Source organism: Panulirus ornatus, chromosome 34 (assembly GCF_036320965.1).
Source record: "Panulirus ornatus isolate Po-2019 chromosome 34, ASM3632096v1, whole genome shotgun sequence".
Classification (NCBI taxonomy): Eukaryota; Metazoa; Arthropoda; class Malacostraca; order Decapoda; family Palinuridae; genus Panulirus; species Panulirus ornatus.
The window spans coordinates 12317372-12334244 of record NC_092257.1 but is presented as its reverse complement, the minus strand read 5'-3'; the positions used below and the strand labels follow the sequence as shown (position 1 = coordinate 12334244).

General features: G+C 47.3%; 1 protein-coding gene across 1 annotated transcript in view; it reads left to right on the top strand.

Moving 5' to 3' along the window:
• The first annotated feature begins 12625 nt into the window (after nt 1–12625).
• LOC139759853 (apoptosis regulatory protein Siva-like) overlaps nt 12626–16873 on the top strand; it is a 137368-nt gene continuing 133120 nt past the window's right edge. The window contains exon 1 of the mRNA XM_071682358.1: nt 12626–12846. The gene's annotated coding sequence lies outside the window, so the exon portion shown is untranslated. The remainder of the gene's footprint in view (nt 12847–16873) is intronic.

Sequence of the window (16873 nt, the reverse complement as noted above, 5' to 3'; positions counted from 1 at the left end):
CCTTGCTCTTGTATGCCTTTCAGCTGCCGTCTGGCTGGATTACTGCCTGCATGTCTCACAGGCAGTGAAGACATAAGTTCTCTCTCATCTTTTGATGACTTACATCCCCTTATAACCTCCCTTCTGTACTGCTACAGATACTATGAGTTCCAGGAGGGAGTGCTACAATTCTGAAGTTTCAAGTGCTGTGTTCCAGGTTCTGTGAGATCCTTAGTCTCTGAGTTCCAGGTACTATGAAGACACGGTGCTGTGGGCTCCAGTTTCTGAGTTTCTGATACTGTGAGTTCCAGGTTTTGTTAGTTCGATACTGTGAGTTCCAGGTTCTGTGGGATGCAGTTCCTGAGAATTTCAGTTGCATCAAGTTCCGTGTCTTGAGTTTCAGGTGCTTTGAGTTCCAGGGTTTTTAGGCTCTAGGTGCTGTGAGCCTCGGGTGTATGAGTTCCAGATTACGTAAGTTCCTTGTGTTATGAGTTCCAATTGGTAGCGATACATGTGCTGTGAGTTCCATGGATCAGGGGCTGAGCTTCAGGAGCTGTGAGGTCCTGGTCCTGTAAGCTCCAGGCGCTGTGAGTTTCAGGCTGTGTTTTGCTCAAGTTTCAGGAGCTGGGAATTTCAGGTTCTGAGTAGCAGGTTCTGAGTGCCAGGGTATGAGTGCCATGGTTCTGAGTGCCAGGGTATGAGTGCCAGGTTTTGAGTGCCAGATTTTAGGAGTTCGTGGTGCTGTAAGTTCCATGTGTTGCAAGTTCCAGGTGCTTGTGCTGCTAGTACTGATGTTTTAAAGTTTTGATGATGCGTACGTGTGGTGGTGTATGTGTGTGTGTGTGTGTGTGTGTGTGTGTGTGTGTGTGTGTGTGTGTGTGTTCGTTTGGTGTTGTGTGGGTGGGATAATATGCAAGTGTGATGGTGGGTAGGTGTGTTGGTGGGTACATGTAGTGGTGTGTACGTGTGGTGGTGTGTAGCCATATAAGTGTGGTGGTGTGTACGTGGTGGAGTGCAAATGTGGTGGTGTGTAGCCATATAAGTGTGGTGGTGTGTACGTGGTGACCTGTAAGTTCGTTGTGTGTACATGTGGTGGTGTATACCTCATGTGTAGTGTAAGTGTGTATGTATGTTGGTGGATACACCAGTCTGTGTAGGTATTTCCCTCTCATATTCTCTAGCCCTCGTTCACCACGGGAAGAAAGAGATCTAATTCCATTTACAAGAAATTCAATCGTACTAAAACGTATCTAATCTTGGCCCGACATTCCCCTGGGGGGGCGGCCAATGCCCGTGGGCCGCCCAAGATACCATCTGAACTCGATTAAAAGTTTAGCCCCATTTATATACCTTCCCATAATAACAAACCCATCTTAGGAGCGCCATTGACAACCTTCCCCCCTCCCCTCTCCCCCACCCCTATAACCAGCCTCCCCCCCCCCATGCGGGTGATCGATAACCGCACAAGCACAGCGGACGATGGGGGAATATTCGGATGAAAGTTTTTCACTGGATCTGTTACTTAGAGAATGGAGGCAAAACATTAAAGGAACGATCAAGGTCGTTCGCATAGGAGAGTGACGTAGAGATCGTCTGGGGAAATGCTGCTGCGGGCCACGCTCGGTTTCTTTCTCATCTGTGTAATGTAGCGCCGATGTCCTGCGCGCTACCCGCCCGCTCACTGGTCGGGGCCCCCGTGGGCGTGGCCGGGGTGGGCCAGTGAGCGGCGAGGAGCCAGGCGGAGCAGCCACTCACGAGCCCCGCCCACACCGCCCCGCCCACCTCCTCCCCTCCCCTCCCCCTCTCTCACCACCTCCTTCCCAACTCTCTTTTGGACTTTAAATTCGACAGTAAAACACGCTGGCGGACTCCACACTATATCCTCTTCTTTATACCGACACGGACCACTACCCCCGCTACCACTACCCCCTTCCCTCTCTCTGCCACCACCCCAACGCCACTAACCCCCCCATCCTTCCATCGGTAACCCCACACCACTAGCCTTACAGCTGCCATCTTCATCCTTCTTGATAGTGACTCTACTACCCTCATCATCGCCACTACTGCCACTACCCCCTGCTACCATTGATAACATCACTACCTGCACTACCACTACCTTCACCACCACTAATATCACCACTAACCCCCAGCATCACCACCATTACCAGCTCTCCTACCACCATAGCTTCCGCCACCACGATCCCCACCAGCACAACCCCAACCACCAGATCCCCACCATTCCCACTACCCCAACACCACCATTACCCACCGACCTGACACGAACCCCTCCTCCCCCACCACAATCACACCCACTACCAATACCTTTCCGCTCCTAAATGGTTTACGTAAATAGAAACGCCCTTCCATCTTAAAGCAATCATCTATATGATTTACTCCCTTCGTATAAAAGTCAACAACTCACACAAGGTTCTCGCTTCTCGTTGCTTCAGTTATCCGAGGGATCAACCCCCCCCCTTCTTCCAAAGTCAGTTACCCACAACATTCTCTCAAATGCAATTACCACAGAGAGGTACCATCTCTCCTTCAATCCAGATTCACCTCAGTGTAACCCCTGCCTTCACTCACTTCAGTAATAATCTCTCCTCAAAGATTTACCCAACTTACTCCCAGAAATGAATAATTCGAGTGTCATATTTACCCCCCTCTTAAAAGCTAGTAAATTCCTACATTCTTCCTTCCGGGTTTTACGTCCTCTCCTGTATGTTACCCCTACCCAAATATGACCCTTCCATTCCAGAAACAGTGATCCATATCATCTACCCACCTTCCCATCAACACGTATGCCCGAATGGCTCCGAATCTGATCATTCACAAAATGCAGATTACTCACAAGGGAATTTGGTTACTCAAAACCTGATGATGCCCTCCCACAATGACACCATCCCAGAAACCCACCCGTCTGCTACCTCCAAACCCATCCTTCTGCTACCTCCAAACCCACCCTTCTGCTACCTCCAAACCCACCCTTCTGCTACCTCCAAACCCACCCCTCTGCTACCTACAATTCCACCCCCTCTGCTACCTCAACCCTACCCTTCTGGTACCCCTAAAACCCACCCCTCTGCGTGGCACAGGTAACAAGGTTCGTGAGGTGATTATCTTTAATGAAGATATTATATTCATTTACTCAGGGACTTTTGTACATATGTAGAAAAAAAAATTAAAGCTGTAAGATCTTGAACACTGTGTTACGGCTTTTGAGATATCGTCTTAATTACTCTCCTAATTATCTTTTTCCTCGATGCGAGTGAAGTGAACCAATGCCTGTCTGACTTGGGTTTATTCTCAAAAGTTTTAAGGCATTCAAGTTTAAAGTCGTTTTGGGGGAATTTAGGGGAACGATAATATATAATACCTAATTACATTTTCATGGAATGTAATTTTCTTAGTAAATGTAACAACGAACTACATGCCATCATGAATGTATAGAACGCACAATATGATAACTGCCATGCGAAACAATGGATATCTGTTTCTATCTTTATTCATAACTGTAAACACTAATTGTCTTTTTACCCCCTCCCCCTCCCCCCCCAAAAAAGCATATTTGAAGACCTTTCCCTTTGTTCCAAGACCTTCGCATTTATCTCCCTAACCATCCCGTCAATCAACGGATCAAACAGCCACGGTGACATAACATCCCCTTGATGCAGACAAACCACCAAGCATCACTCACCGTCCTCCCCTCCCACTCGCACACATGCCTTACAGTAGTATGCTCCCGGTGGAAACCTCTCTGCATCTGACAGCTTTCCTCCCGCACCAGGTTTACGTAGCACCTTCCCAATCATGCGCTTTCTCTATGTCCCCTAAATGTTCCACACGAATCTCTCTCTTTCTCCCAATGGCTCTTAAACAAGTTCTTCAAAACGGAGCACCTGGTCCGTACATCCTTTGCATCTCCTGAATCTACTGAGCTCCTATCTATCGGATGTTCTGAGCACACCACCAGCCTCACTCTTCTCCTGCACACCGTACCAGGTGTACTGATTACGAGCATTCAGTTCTGTCCGCCTGCCCTTTGTACAGTGGCACAATGCACGTATCTCACTCATCTTTAGGGCTCCTCATCTAAGGCCATACAAACGTCGAATAGCCTGACTATCCAGTCAACGACTCTATCACTCCCTTTCTTGAGAAATCCAACTGGAATTCCATCCTCCTCTGCCGCTCTGCCGCACTACGTCTTACACAAGCCTTTCACAACCTCTAATCTTTTCACCAAACCATTCCGCATACCGTCCCATACACACCACGTTCGCCTTCCCGTCACCTAACACATTCAAGATACCTTTATCTCTTCCCCACATCTTAACATACAGTATTCACACACACACACACACACACACACACATATATATATATATATATATATATATATATATATATATATATATATATATATATATATATATATATATATATATATTGTTCTGATCTCCATTTCAATAAATCAGTGGGAAGAGAGGACGAGTGTCGCCTGCGGCCGATTCCTCCGTGTGACCTCGCGTGCCCGCAGGTCAGGCCGGGTCACGACAATAATCATAATAACGGAATATAACAAAGAACATTTTAATCGCGAGCGTCGCGCCGGACATCGCGATCTGTTTGCCCAGATAATTGTCGGACGATATATTTCAGCTGGATGGCTTTCGGGTGATACAGGTAGGCGTGTCCCCAGGATAATTACCCTAATCCATACGACCGCCTCATTACCCCGTACCGTTCCCGCCAGCTAATTGGCCCGTGTATTTGTCTGCGCCGCTTCTCAAATATCACCTTTATCAATCATTTTCCTAACAATCTGAGCGCTTAATGTTTGTTCTGCGGACCCGTAGCTCTAGGAAGCTCCCTCTGGGGCAGCCCCGCTCCGGGGATTACTTCTGGGGACTCCCCTGCTGTAGCCCCGCCCTGAGGATTACATTTGGGGGACTCCCCTGCTGTAGCCCCGCCCTGAGGATTACATTTGGGGGATTCCCCTGCTGTAGCCCCGCCCTGAGGATTACCACTGAGGACTCCCCCTGCGACAGCTCCGCCCCGAGGATTACCTATGGGGATTCCTCTGCAGCAGCCACGCCTTAAGAGATTACCTCTGGGTACTCCCCTGCGGCAGCCCTGCCCCTGGGATTACCTCTGGTGCCGGCCCGCTCCGGGGATTACCTCTGGCGACTCCTCATTAAATATTACCGTCATATATTTGTCCCCGGTAATTTGGTCGCAGAATTACGTGATTTGCGACATTTCTGCGTCAGTCGTGTGGCCGTGGAGCGTGGTGACAGCTGACGTGATGGTCAACAGTTCCTCTGCCGCAGGTAACGATCAAGACAGGTCATTACCAGGTGCCGTATGGACGGCCGGCCCGAACACGGGGCAGGGTCGCCCACCCTCCAGGCACTCACATGGGGCTTAGTCGGCCCTCTCCCAGCACTCACGTGGGGCTTAGTCGGCCCTCTCCCAGCACTCGAGCGGGGCTTGGTCGGCCCTCTCCTAGCACTCACATGGGCTGAGTCGGCCCTCTCCCAGCACTCACATGGGGCTTAGTCGGCCCTCTCCCAGCACTCGAGCGGGGCTTGGTCGGCCCTCTCCTAGCACTCACATGGGTTGAGTCGGCCCTCTCCTAGCACTCACATGGGCTGAGTCGGCCCTCTCCCAGCACTTACAGGGAACCGGGTCAGCCCTGTCCCAGCACCTCGACGGTTTCTTACAGTCCTAAGAACATTTTACAACATGCACTGGGTTATAACGGCTACGTATCAACATCGACCACCAAGATATACCTGCTCTGGTTGAACCACTATAACCAGGACAATGTCAAACCTTCTGTAGCCTTAGCCACTGTTTCGCACCTTACTGTCTGACCCACGATGTCTCAGTTCCATCCACTATCCCACACCTTCTCTGACTCAGTCATTATGTCCCTGCCAGTGTACCGTGCCTAGTGTCGGAGCCACCATGATCCAGGTAGGGCACCGCAGTCAGTATGTGTGTGTGTGTGTGTGTGTGGATGAGGGTCAACAGGAACCCTCGTCACCGGGTACCCAGGGTCGACTCCTAAACACTTCACCGACGGATTGTATCAACAGCAGCACGTCACTCACCCGACCACGCACGTCAGACCCAGCCTTCCCCACCACGCCTCCTTCCCTCCCTCACCCTCTCCTCCCTCCATCCCCCAACTGGGAGGGAGATGTCAGGGCAAGTGAACAAGTTCCTCAGATGTAGAGTTATCATAAATCATTGCCAGATGTCAATGTGAGGAATTATCAATACTCTCAGATCAAGGCTGGACAAACACCTCGGTGATGTGCACTGCCAGTACAAACGAGTCTCAGGGAGGCAAAACTGACAGTCAACTGTTTTCATTTTCCTCCGAGTCAGACCTGAGGCAGCACGGCGGAGAACTCCCTCTGTTGCCAGGGTAGCGATCTTAACCATCCATACGTTCCTGTAAAATTCCAATGGCAGTACACTGTCTCCAAAGTACACGGTGTTCCTGGTCAGTTATAGCCTTCCCCAGGCAGCAGTTGAGCCAGAGGGAGCGGTGGGTGAAAGAGGTGTCTTCTGCTTTCCTATTTGGTCTCCACCACGATTAAGAGTGTGACCTCGGGACACTACTACTGTCCCATTATGTAACGTTTTCTTTTATCATACAGAAAGTAGCTTACAAGGAATTTACGGGAACCACGTATTTCTTGACTTCGTATCATTTCATGCAGTAATTTACATAAGTAAACACTTTCCTAGTGTTTATTCATTTTCTTCGTCAATATATATATATATGAAACCCACAAGCTGCGGGGCTATCAAACCCCCTCCTCCCCTGCTGGCAGTGGGGGCAGCCCGGGTTGAGGAGGGCCGACCTGCAACCAAAGACACGAAAGCCCTCGATGAGGTCCTCTGGTGGGCTAATGTGGCGAGCGTGATCAAGGGCGAGTGTCTTGTGTCTCCCTGTAAGCTGAGACCCTTTCCTACCCCTCCCCAGCGTCCCACCCCCACCCACCCCACAAGCCTCCAGCGACCTCCTACCCCTCCCCCAGCAGCCGAAACCCGCGGCGTACCCCACCCACCCACGACCAGACTGTGACTGATCACTGCACCTAGCTATCGAGTGACTTACTGGCACTACTGCCAACCATCTATCTACTCTATGCGATGCTCCTTGTCCCTCTACCTTCCGCCAACTATCTATTGACTGTAAACAATGCTCCTCGTCCCTCTACCTTCACTAACTCATTCGATTGTGCTGTGTGGTCTGATCTCTACCTTTATTCCTGTCTTTTCAAGGCTAAGGCTCAGTCACGGAGGTAAATCCTCGTCGTGTTCAAGCCTCAAACAGGTCATCAACCATCTGCTAAAGAAATAAAGAAGGAGAGATAAGAATGAAGGTTCCTAAGAGTTCAGACGAAGTGGAAACTTGCTTTCTGAAGTTACGTTACAGCTATTGGGGAAGACATGAGAAAATAAAATGAATGCTAGAGCTCAGCGGTGTAGGGAAAGAGACAGACGTCAGAATAGGCCTATCCTCAAGCTGCCAATAGCCACACAGGTTAACCTGCACCGCAGCAGCTTAATAGGTATCACGTGGTCTAGTCACGTCGGGGACATACAAGCAGCCAGTTCTCGGGAGCAGCAACCGAAGCCATAGTTGTGTGCGTGTAAGGGATGCGAGTCAAGCTCAGAAATCAGAAGTGGTAGTGCTGACATCGCAGATTACTCTAGACTTCAACTCTCTTCAGTAAGCACGGAGAGCTAGAGCCTCCCTGTATGTGAGGGCAGGACTCTGCCCCACCTGGCCACCATCAGTCATGTGAACACTTAGATCAACTTCCTAAAAGAGAAATGACAACTAATCAAGAGTCCCAGTTTCTTGGAAGAGGCGGGACTTGGCTATCTAGGTAATGTATAGGTTTCGAAGGGAGTGTAGGGGGTTTCTAAGGGAGTGTAGGGGTTTCTGAGGGAGTGTAGGGGTTTCTGAGGGAGTGTAGGGGTTTCAGAGGGAGTGTAGGGGTTTCAGAGGGAGTGTAGAGGGTTTCGGAGGGAGATCAGATGTTTACGGTGATGCGAGGAATGGTTACCTGTGCTGAGACGTGGAATTACAGAGGCATCCCATGAGACGGGAAAGCTGTAATGAGTTTTAAAGCGAGAAACAGAAAGAGTTGAGTTCTAGAGGGAGGAAATGTTACTATGTCTCGTCTTGACCAACTGGGAACTCCTGCCAAAGTCGGTTCTGGCAAGCAAATGGGACGAGACGAGACGTAGATGTAGCGGATTGCAAAGAAGTGAAGTAATGTAGTGTACAGTCGCTGACATAATGAGCTCATCTGGTTACCTAATGGACACGATATCAAGAGGAGGGAGTTCAGTGGAGAGATAACTGAAGGATACCGCTGGTGAGAGAGAGAGAGAGAGAGAGAGAGAGAGAGAGAGAGAGAGAGAGAGAGAGAGAGAGAGAGAGGGGTGATCCCTTAACAACCACGGTGACAGACCCAGCGAGTGGCAGTACTGGAGTCTTAGGAGGCTCCTGATACTGCTTGCCTCTGCCTGAACCCTCCCTCCCATTGGCAGCAGCCACAGGCGGGGACTCCAGACATTCCCAGCACCCCGGGATGCCCCGATGTATGGGTCATACGTCGGTGGGGCTCATTCATACTGTGTTCAATAATCAGTCATGAGAATGAGAAGAGGAAAAAAAGGACAGATTGTGAAGGTAGGAAGAAATATAAAAGTGGAACAGGGACGTGGAAACCATTTTCTATTCATTCGATACCTGCTTTCCCCAATTTCCTTACTGAACAACGTTATTCTGTCCCATCACCTGCTGACCTGCTGCTCCTGACATTTACTTATTCCCTTAACCCCTCGCTGTTACTCATCGTTATCAGTCGCCCCTGACCAGCCAAAGCCACCCCCCAGACTCTTGGTCTTGCCCCTTCTGTTCCTCGCTCTCTCCTCCCTCTCATCTAATATTTACTCATCTTCCGCCCATCTCCTTCCACAGTTACTCCTCAATGAATACTTCCTTGCCATCTCCCTCTAACAAGGCCCCACCCGGCGCTCTCCCATCCCTGGTCACCTGTTGTGTTACACCTTCTCTAACAATACTTCCAATGACCACATGTTACCTGGGAATTTATCTATAAAAAAAACAGTAAATGTATAATGCGTGTGTGTATGTGTGTGTGTGTGTGTGTTTCAGGTTATGTAGGTGTAGAAAAAAAAAACCGGAAGATACGAAGAGTGAACTCGATACTGTCCTTCCGGCCATATGAAGGAATATACATATGACTGATCCATCAACCTTTTCAGGAGAGGGTCACTCCTGTGTTTTATAAGGGCCCCTTTTCTAATAGTTCCTGGAGCGACAAGGCTGCGCTACAGCCAGAAGCAGAAAGATTATGACCTCTCTCTGATGTGAGGTCAACGAGACTATACTCCTTTCGTCAACAGACGACCATACAACATCCCAAAGGCAACTCTACACCCTCATGCGGAGTCCAGCAACACGTTGATATATATATATATATATATATATATATATATATATATATATATATATATATATATATATATATATATATATATATGAACTTAATACGTTGCTGAGGGCGTGCTAACTTACACATGAGCATAAATGTGCATATGCACACATTCTAATACATGTGCATATATATGTACAACCTTCTAAATACATGTATGTCTGTGTAGCTTCGTATGGGCGCCTGGGTGGAGGAATGGGCGTGGGTGGTGATGGGCGTGCGGGCGTGGGTGGGTGGGTGGGCGTTGGTCAGGATGGCCCAGTAGGCAGGAGGAGCAGGCGTGTGAGCGCATTCATTAGCGAGACTGCTCAAACACGCCCGGTGTCGGGTGGGGGACGGTTAGGGGTGGGAAGGGGGTAACTCCCGACCCAGGAGAGCCCACCCCACCTATCCACCTCCCCTAACCCTCAGTTCACCGGAGGTAAAAAGATCCACCGTAAAAAAAAAAAAAAAAAGAATCCAGCAAGTCATTCCTTACTAACGATTATGCCAGGAGGTGCACTACTCGATTAACCGGGAGGGGAGGGGGGTGACGCTGGGAACTCGTAGGGGAGAAGGGGAGAGGATGTAGGTGGGGGTGAAAGGGTACACTCACTCATGCACATGCATATGAGTACCAAGGCAAATGAGTAAGAGGACAGGTGTAGATGATAAACTCATAATGTATTCAGACATGAATGCATTTGCACAGAATGGATATGTATATTTATTCAAAATGCATATATACACTCTGCATATATATATATATATATATATATATATATATATATATATATATATATATATATATATATATATATATATATATATATATAATTTAAACGCATTGACAAATACACAGAGATAGTGTGGATACGCACAAACGTACAATTATGGAAATATACTGATAAAAGACAGGCACTGGCTGTATGCTGACGTCGGCTAAACAGTTTTGGGTCCACCAGTCTAGGTCCACTGAACTAACTGCTATTTTGTCTGGTCGGCGTTAGTGAATTAGACAGTAATCTACTGACTAATGCATATATTTGATGATGTCATCATTCTTACCCATGACGTACTGGATACGTGATGTGGTCCTAGGGTCGCCAACCCACTCGCTACATGGCTACATACCTAACAAAGCCAAACTTAATCGACTTAGCCCAGCCTAAGCTAACCACACCTGAACCTAACCCGATACCCCTTCCTCCCTTAATCTAACCCAGCCAGTCTATATCAGAGCATCCAATCTTACCTACCTAACATAATCAACGCAAACTAACCAACTTAACCTTACCTAACCTACATAACCAGACACACCGAACCAGCCTGCATGATCTACCCTATCTAATCTAATTAAAAGTGAAGTAACCCAAGGATGCAACAAGCTACACCAAGGATTGAAATGTCGATACTGTGAGCATATACTGCAAACTTTTCATCAAACTGCACTGTATCCAATTCAGCTTGGGTAAAGATATGACAGACAGCGTTTGCGTATGCATTAGTCGGCAAAATAATTCGTCTAGGTGGTGACGAAGAGTCAGCAAAATAGCGTTTGACCCTTCGACGCCGACTACTCGGCAATATAGCATTTAAAGCACTGATGCTGACTAGTCATCACCAGGGTGTCATTTTGCCGACTAGTCATCACCAGAGTGTCATTTCGCCGACTAGTCTGGAAAACACCGTGGGAATCATTACTGCCAACTGCTGAGCACTGGTGTGTGCATGGTGAAAGGAAACCCACACTGAGGCAGATGACAGATGGAGATACGTGTAAGTAATACAAACAGAAACGATCTATATCTGCCAGGGATATAGGTGCATATATAATACCACAATAGTAAACATACATATGATACCACGATAGTAAACATACATATAACATGAAAACTTTACGAAAGAAAATTGAAAAATAAGATGAACAGAGGCAGGAGGCAATGGGCAGAGTTAAAGCCTTTAACATGAGAATTTCATTATCCAACATATCACCAGTATATTTCTCTATTTACTCATAACTACTACTTTATGGATGATTGCAGTGCTCAGTTACCCTAAAATTAACTTGTATTTTCTTATGAGATACATCTCTGCATGACTTTTAGCGAGTTTCTAGGTATACCAATAATAGCAACGCGTTCAAACAACCACAACAAGACTTCCTGCCATTATTCCTCTCACACCCACCCAGACCTACACAATTGCTGGCTGCTTCTGGGCTCCCGCCTTTCCCACAGCTTCTCAGCCTCTCCCCTTACCTCACACGCGTCCGGAAGAAGGAGACAAAGATGCGACGAGTACCTGGCCGCTCATTAGTCACAGGAGAAGGTGTCACACGTCGCCACGAACACTGACAGACGGGAGCGTCACTGAACTGTAAACAAAGTTGCGGTGAAGCAGCCGGAACTGTTGGTCATACGGCAATGTTTACGGATATAAAGGCGACAATATTTCACTCTTGACAATATATTTTGTGTAATGTAGTCTTTAGGCATTTTCTTTAGTATTTTATTGATGTTGTAAGCCGTATGTTTGTGCATGACCTGTGAAATAATAAGTTGTTATTGTGAATGTTGACAAAGTTTTGGAACGGAGCAGAGTGTGCTGGGGAGTAAGGTAGATATTTGCTTTTGCATAGTATATTATTACATAATGCAACAATATTCCTTCCTTTTATACTGTATCAGAAAATCATCAATATCATTATAAAAGGACCCTTATTACTGCATACTGACAGTTGAATAGAGATGTAACTGACGATATGGTAATATACGCAATGGCAACGTTCATTCAGCGAGTTCCAGCGTCCAGCGTGTTTTTGATTCTCATTATTTACAAGAATCGTGAGTTGTGGAGGTGCCTTGTGCAGACATGATTATGATTTACATTTTTTTGTTTCACCTCGAAAGTTGATTCAACAGGGCTTACTGTCAGAATCTGTAAACAAGATAGTCAAGAGGGATGAGGTATAATCTATATCGTACAGTAAAATAAAACACCTTAATCCTGTGTAAGTGGTTTATTTACATACATCATTTAAGTACATAGACGTAAATGAGCCAAAACTGCTTTCAGAGGTACGGTATAGATCATATGTATGATCAAGGATTCTTTTTTGCATTTGCATTCACTTTTTATAAGAGTTACCTGTATTCCTGCGAACTTGCGAAGTAAAGTCCACTCACCTCGTGGCTCGCGAGCAGAGGGGGGTGAAGTCCGAAGGAATTGTCTGATCTGTGAAGTAGAAAAGCTTTTTCGCGCACTCTGAGAGAACCCTGTGCTCCTCTTCAGATACGCCATAGGCTGAAGACAGGCAGGGCAAAGTCATGTGAGGCATATATTCGTTTTTCTTGGAATTTTACAGTTTGTAGAACTGAGTAGCAGACATTGTTTAGAAACATTTAGACCCCTTATATGTGTTCTTATATCTTGATATCGGACTACTACATAGACAAATTGGCCTTGTTTATATATGTAGCTTAGACAAGTTAGCCATGTTTGTACAGTACCTTAGCGAGTAGCCAAACACGAATGTAAATACTATATTTCCTAAGTCCTTTAAACCATTTGTTTCCGTACAAAATAACATTCATCAGGGATCACATTTCATATGAAAATTAAAAGTTTTAGTATAAGTAGAAAATAATTATGTAAGTCATTACAGGTTAGTGTATAGAATAGGGAACAATTTTGCGAGTGTTTGTCTCAGAAATACACATCAGCCCCCACTCCATTGCCCTTACCAGCCCCTCAGGGTCTTTCCTATTGTCACCCTACACCTCGTCTGCCCTAACACTGGATCTGAAAAATATTCAGGACCAGATTAAGATCTAAGACCTGACAATTGCTAATGACCAAAGATGCAAGGCTACACAGCGACGTAGGACCTGAAAATGACCAAGACCTAAGACCTAAAAACATGAAGACCTGATAACCTTACGAAGACTTAGACCATGACAAGGACCTGACAAATCCCCTCCAAATCCCCCATGTCCCATCAGACACCCAAGACCCGACAATAAGACCCGGATTCTCTTGAAGATCCGTAACCTGGTAGAGACACAGGAGTTCAAAAAGACCCTAGAACACGTGACCCAAGACTCCCACGCCAACCTGCCCTACGTGTGGACCCGAGACCAGCCGGACTCGATCCCTCTGGAACCAAAGTCACCGGAAACGTCAGATTTTAACAGTCGGAAACCTCCGCTGATCCTCATTTTACGCTAAATTTATCCCGTGGAGGCTGAGTAAGAGGTGCGGCTAGAGAATGCTAATCTCCTTACGCTGTTCCGTCGGGAGTCCAGCACAATGGCTGAAGGGTTCAGGTCTTATGTAATGAGGGTCAAAGGGAGTGGTAGGCCTTGTACCGGGGGCGGGCGGGTAAGAAAGAGGGTGGGTTTAGCGGGTGAGAAATGGGTGTGGTGGGCGGGTGACCGCATCAAGGATGACGCACAGTGTGGGAAACTAGAGGGGGTAGAACTGTTACTACTACGTCTACTACTATTAGAACAACAACAGCTACTACTACTACATACTGTCTTATTGAACAGATTTTGAGTCGTGTTTCCTTCTCGTTGTAGTCGTAGTGGTCGTCGTCTTGGTCGTCTACGACACCTCCATGTGCCACGCGCCTCCCACACATACACACCCTTCCTTCCTTCCTTCCTCCTCCCTCTTCCCTCCCCCTTCCCCCCTTCCGCCACACAATACCAACCTCCCCCATCCCCTCCTCCCCCTCCTTCCCTCCCCCCCCCATCCACCACCACCACCCATGGAAACCACTGTTGTCGTCCACTGATCCATGAAACTGTTACTGTCAGTAATACGGTGCAGGGAAAGAGCAGTGTTGGTTCGGCCTCAACTCTTCGAGGGACAGAAGCGGGTCGCCTTTGGTCGTGTGACGTATTGGAAAATTACCTGTAGATTTTTCAGGTAACATTTGTCCCATTTAGGCCGCGAAGAATGAGGTGGTCTTAAAATGACCACCAATTCGGTAGAATTTTACATATGTATATATTTGCGGTGTTACCGGACTCTGCCTGCTCGAGGTTACACCTCGAGTAAAAGATTACCTTTGGCTAGGATGTATCACCGGGGAGCACAGCCACGTCAGAGCGCTCTTCATTCCAAATAAGTTCACATTTCCCAGCTACTGGATGTAGCGCAGCCTCGGGCTGCAGAACCTTTAGAAAGATCTTTGGGTAGCAAACTGAGTAGTCTATGGGCGGTAAATAATGGCCCCGTACGAACGCCATTACATGACTGTCGTGTAGACGCTGAATACAGCACTAGGAGGTTCCGCAGTAGACGCCATACAGCGCTACAAGGCTTTGCCATAGACGCCACACAAGCCGCTACAAAACTGTACTCAGGGCGCCACAAATGTCTGGTGTAGATACCTATATAAGGCTGTGCCACGACGCAGCTGTGCGCTACAGGAATCTATACACGGCGGTGCTTGTGGCCGATACACAAAGCCCTGCACGTCAGTATGAGGTGGTGCTACAAGACTCGGTGCCCTGGGCGCTACAAGTCTTCGCTACAGACGCCACACAAGCCCTTACAAGACTCTGTACAGGTCGCCGCAGGGATCGCGCTAAGAACCTCTGTGTAGCACTAAGATCCTCCTCTTACATTATAGATGACCGACTGATCTATATAGGTCCCGGCCAGCCGGCTATATAGCTGTTGCTATCAACCCGACTGAATGCCCGGATTATGCCCAATCCTCAGCCACAGTCCGAATCACAAAGCATCAACTATATTGCCATTGATGGCTTAAGACCAGCGACACGAGTTGAAGAGGGAGCGGGGAAGGCTTGCAGCTTTATTGTATAAGGACTTTAAGTCGTTCTCTGGCTGAGCGAGACGTCAGGAGTGAGCATGGAAGTCAGGGGGATGAAGGGAATTGAAGCAGATTGAAAAATATATATACATATCTGTGCAAATGGTAGGCAGGGATTCGCGTCCAGTACGAGGATGTGATAAAGTGTCTCAAGTTGAAGTTGTTCCGTTCCTCCATAGTGGACTTAGTGGCTACGAAACCTTCTTGGTTCTCTTAAAATAGATGTCCCAGTTCGAGGCTGGAGCTATGGGCTTTAGATGAAAGTAATATTAGCTTGTTCAGTCTTTGTCAGTGACACCACCACGTTCTGTGGCACATGACAGATGGAAAATGAACTTTCTTGTCTGTCATATCTGTTCTGTACGCCCACTGGTTCCCCACAGGGGCCTTGATGGGTGCCCCCCCCCCACCCCTTTTCTTTTCTTCTTTCCCATCAGCGTCATGATATATTCTTAGCTGTGGGAGGACTTTAACGTGGGAAAGGTAATATACACATCTCTTCCAGTATGTGTGTATGCGACGGCTGGCTCAAATATCAGCTGACGGAGGGGATTATATATAGACGGGAGATGATGAAGCAGCCGCTTAATGACGGATTTAAGACGGGACGAGACGGACCGAGACGTATGTGCTCGGGAGTGAGTGATGACAGAGGTCAAAGGAGAGATTTACGCTTTTTTTCTCTCTCTCTCTTTGGTGAAGGAAGGAGGAGTAGCCATGTTGCGGGGAGGTCAGCTGACAGCCACACACCCAAGGGTCGTGACGACTTGTTCCTGGTGGATTAGGGGGAAGGGGGAGGGGGCTTGGTACGGCCAGGGGTGTGTGTAGGGAAGCAGGATACGACCAGGGGAGTGTGGGGGTTCGTGGCTGGTTAAGAAGCGATCATCAGTTTTTGAAGAGCTTTGCTCTGCATATATATATATATATATATATATATATATATATATATATATATATATATATATATATATATATAAAGTAAAGATCCATTATATGAATTGATAATTTCTATATCTTTAAATGATCAACATAAAGAAATGCTCACGTAAGACTTTTTTCTTTACTCTGGCATCTGGCGAACGTGACCTTTACCATGTGATGTACATGACCCTTGCCACGTAATGTAGTTGACCCATGGCACATGTCACGTATCCACAGTGCTTAACATGTCACGTGGTGTGGTACCATCTTCACGTGGTTTGATACACGCTGCACGTAGGGTGGTATCTGCTGCACGTGGTTATACGGAGAGGGAAGACGGAACGAGAGAGAATTCCATAGCTTCAATGTTGGAAAACTTGAGGGATCATAACCGTCCATCCTCACGTGGTTGATCAACACAAAAGAAACTATGGGAAGCAGCGGACAGGCTTGTGATTCAGGTACTGGTGGCTGGGACGAACACAAGATTCACAAAATGATACCTGTGCAACAGAGAGAGGACAGCAACATCACAGCAGACGGAGAGGGATTGTGGAGAAGTGATAAAAGGAGAGTTCATACGGCGGAA